Here is a 4,962-nt window from a genome sequence, read left to right as displayed (position 1 = left end):
AGAGGAGAGTGCCGGGCCGACACAGACAGCTATATATATATATATATATATATATATATATATATATATATATATATATATATATATATATATATATATATATATATATATATATATATATATGGAAGAGGCGGCACTCAAATGGGATTTTTCAAAAGTGTATTGTGGCAAAAGATAGGACCAACGTTTCGGGGTCTTAATCACCCCTTTGTCAAGGTGCAAGTATGTATGTATGTATATATATATATATATATATATATATATATATTCACTTAGAATCAGGGCACTCACCAAGCAGCTATAAGGCAATGCTTCTTTTATTAATCCATCAGATATGACAAATAAGCCGACGTTTCGGACCCATCTGGGCCCTTAATCATGGCGTCCTGGATCTCACAGAGAAGGCAACTGATCTCATGCTACATGCTGCTCAAATTTATGTGGTCTTAATTACATCAATTAGCTCCACATGTGGGGATCAACAATTAACCATGGCAAATCTGTACATAACCTTGCTACAAGCGCTACAGCACATCACCCCCATGTCTCTCAGTACCTAGGGCTATACAACAAAATCGGCAAAGTAATATATACAAGTAAATAAGATAAAACTCACCAATATTGAAAATACGCTATTAAACCGATTTGGAACGCACGCCGCCATTGTAGGCGGTCCCCACGTGCGTGTCAGCTATCAACCAATCATCAGAACATCTTGCCGTGACGCGCACCCCTTCCGGGCAGCGCGTCACCCACAGCGCTTGTTCTTGACTTTTGTGGAGCCTAGCAGTACACTCCTGATTGACTGGATGCCAAAACATTATCTGCACGCCAAGAAATCTATTTCTATACTTATATTTATCACGGCTGGTGGATACCACGTTCATTGTCTATAAATCGAGTTCCCACAACCAAAATATTGTGCCTTCTAGGAAACTCCTAGTGTCCAACCACCATCGTTTGACCATCGTATTGAATCATGCCCCTGAGAAAGTCGTGTGTACGACGAAACGCGTTGGGCTAAACTGGCGTTTATGGACATTTGTTTATTTGTACAATTTGTTGTAACACCATCGGTTCACTGCAACTGTAATTGAACCTTACATATTTACTGCTATGCTCCTGTGAGCAACTTTTTAATAAACTGTTTTTATAATTTGAATTGTACAGTTTAATTATATAAGGTTCTTAGCGCACCCTGAAAACCCCCCATTTTCTCCATTTCTTTAACCGGGTCCCATCTAACAGGGGATCCTTTCAGGGTTGCAGCTTGTCGCATTACTCCCATTGAGCGCACTGTGTGGCCCCCCTTTGCCATTCCCCATATATATATATATATATATATATATATATAGTCACTTAGAATCAGGGCACTCACCAAGCAGCTATAAGGCAATGCTTCTTTTATTAATCCATCAGATATGACAAATAAGCCGACGTTTCGGACCCATCTGGGCCCTTAATCATGGCGTCCTGGATCTCACAGAGAAGGCAACTGATCTCATGCTACATGCTGCTCAAATTTATGTGGTCTTAATTACATCAATTAGCTCCACATGTGGGGATCAACAATTAACCATGGCAAATCTGTACATAACCTTGCTACAAGCGCTACAGCACATCACCCCCATGTCTCTCAGTACCTAGGGCTATACAACAAAATCGGCAAAGTAATATATACAAGTAAATAAGATAAAACTCACCAATATTGAAAATACGCTATTAAACAGATTTGGAACGCACGCCGCCATTGTAGGCGGTCCCCACGTGCGTGTCAGCTATCAACCAATCATCAGAACATCTTGCCGTGACGCGCACCCCTTCCGGGCAGCGCGTCACCCACAGCGCTTGTTCCGTTCATTAGTCAGTGGAACGCACGGCGCCAATATAGGCGGTCCTACGTGCGTGTCAAAACATCCACTACCCATTTCAGCGCACATCTCAACTTCAATGGCACGTCGCTGCGTGCCTGACGTCTGTGCTCAAAGTGGCGTCCTATCCCTTGCTGTTGCTAGGTGACGCGCACCCGTAGTTAAGCGCGTCATCCATGTAAACAATACCAGCGCGGTTATCATAATATACAGAACTTGTACAGCAATATGCCGCTATCTATCAAGCCTAAAAATATCAGGTCTAGCTTAATGGGAGAGAGCGCATATCACAAATTTATGCCTAAAAGGAATTAGGATGTATTATTTTAGATGAGTGCAAATAGTTAGCAGCACATAGCATGATCTCAGTCTCCAAACAAGCAACATTGAAATACATAACATATTTTTTTTAAAAAGCTAAATCATAACCAAGGTACATCAACCAATAGTCTCTACTCTAGTCCCTATCTTTTATAAGGACCTAGATTTTGATGTGGTATGCGACCATGGCTACCCTAGCTTATTATGTCACTGTTGTGGGTAAGTATTAGACAGCCAACACAAAGAATTCCATCAAAGAACATCAATTACATAAAGGAAATATTTGAAAAAATAGAAAATTTTTTGAGAGAATTAGAAAAAAGTGATAATTTCATAAAAAACATTTAAATGAATTATATTCATTTAGGCCCCTAGGGCTGATGGTGTCCAAGGTGTATATCCATCTCGTCTCCCTTTGCAGGAGTAGTTTTGCTCTATCCCCTCCACGACTCAATACAGGTATCTGATCGATTATAATACTTCTCAGTGATGAGAGAGCATGTTTTTTCTCTAGAAAATGGCGCGCCACTGGTTTATCACTTGTTTTTGACGTCAATGCTGCCCTAATGCTGGATCGGTGATTAGCCATCCGTTCTTTAAAGGCGCAGACGGTCTTCCCGACATACGTCAGGCCACACGGGCATTTCAACAAGTAGATAACGTGGTCAGATGTACAGCTCAATCTGTGCCGAATCTTAATTTTTTGCCCATTGTGCGGGTGATTGAAGAATTGACCAGTATTCATAGATTGACACGTGGTGCACCCCGTGCATCTGAAGCAGCCCAATCGTGTGGGTCTCAGCCATTCACTGCCAGAGGAACCATTGAAATTTAGTGTAGGTCTCATCAGCATATCACGTAAATTCTGTCCTCGGCGGTAGGCTATCATTGGTTGTTTTTTCATCTTCAGCTTGGGGTCAGATGCCACTATACCCCAATGTTGTTTAATACTTTTTCTAAAAGATGATCCGAAACGTCGGCTTATTTGTCATATCTGATGGATTAATAAAAGAAGCATTGCCTTATAGCTGCTTGGTGAGTGCCCTGATTCTAAGTGACTTTACATTTGGACCATAAGCTGTGCTTGTGCGACTGGCGGGAGCACCTCCTGATAACAACGAATTGAACCGTGAGTGCATTGGAAATTACAGTATTTATTGTTGTATATCAACCCATGGATGGACATATACAAGATTTTGCACCTCGACCTATGAAGTCTTTTTTGACATAAGTTACTTTTTGGAAGATTTTTTATTGGAGTCAAATATCTCACGTGGACTTGACAACATTTTTTCCTATACATAGAGTGTCATAGGTTCTCGGATAGAATTACTATGGTACCTATATAGTATATGGTTTGATTTTAGAATTTATGGTTCATTGCTTGTGATTTAGTGTTTTGCCAACACAATTTAGCCACAAAGAAAATATCATTTAATATAAGATGTCACAGAGATCGATATTGGATGAAGTGTTATTGCATGAAGCAGAAACAGGTGTAATTTCCTTATCTGAGGATGATGCAGCAAAAGTGCTTTTTCAGCAGGATGATTTCAGCAGCCTTCCGGCTGAGACACCTGTCGATCAGTACCATAAACTGCTAAGACTTACTAAAAAAGAGACAGATTTAGTCTTACATGGTCAATTCCTGTCTGACTACTATCGTAACAAGAGAATTCCGAGGGGATTTAGGATTGCAAATACCCCCACCATAGGACGTACAAATCCTACTTTTTGTTCTAAATGGTGTGGGGTATTAAATAAATGTTCTCTTGATCTAGTTTTATTAGTGGTGGAGGAGGTTGGACAGGAATTGACCAAAGTGAGAATTGAACTTAATGAGACCAAAAAAATAGCCAACTCAATCCTTATTGAGGGTAAATCAGAAAAATGGTTAGACAAACTCAATAGTGCCATAGAAAAATACAAAAATGAATTGATAAGCTTTAAGAGGAGAAAGTTGGAGTCAGTTAATTTGGACTATAAACAACATACGGTCTACCGTTGGTTGATGGGGGATACTCACAATAAACCCCGCAGGAACTACAGACGTAGGCAAGTGTATACTGTTGATACCTGTTCTTCACAGTCATCAACAGATAACGACACCTCTGAAAGGCTTCCCCCTAGTGGTAATAGACAGCCACATTTTTTAGGCGAAGGGAGTGGTCCTCCCAGAGACCGACAAAGAAACGCCCCAGGACGCCAACGCGGCGGGGCGGATACAAGAAGAAAGGGAAGAGGTCAACAGAGGTGAACCCGGTCATAAATATATCTGAGTATACTCTAACTCCGGGTGAAGAAGAGTTACTCAGTATGGGACTGGGATTTGTACGGATTTTTTCAAGGCCCAAATTTGATACTGTAATAGATCAATATAAACTGGGGCGGAAACTACGATTGAAAGACCACTTCTGTGATACAGAAGAAGTGTCTAGCGAGGTATTGAATCAAGTCCTGAAAAAACCTAGTACTTATGACCCGCCCACAACCAACCCAAACATCAAAGTATTTCTCCGAATGATTGATGTAGATTTAAAGGAGGATAAAAACAAAAATTTACACGACAACCTCACCCCTGCTCAGCGGGAGGCGGTAAAAACTCTGAAAAATAACAAACAGATAGTAGTACGCCCCGCTGATAAGGGGGGAGCTGTTGTCGTGATGAATTATTCTGATTATCATCAGGATATCTGTGAGCAATTAAAAGACACTTCTGTTTATGAATGTGTTCCTAAAAATCCGATGTATCTGATTAAAAGCAAGGTAG

Source organism: Crinia signifera, chromosome 3 (genome assembly GCF_055691185.1).
Source record: "Crinia signifera chromosome 3, ASM5569118v1, whole genome shotgun sequence".
NCBI lineage: Eukaryota > Metazoa > Chordata > Amphibia > Anura > Myobatrachidae > Crinia > Crinia signifera.
The sequence above is the reverse complement of the archived record's forward strand: the minus strand, read 5'-3'. Positions refer to the sequence as shown.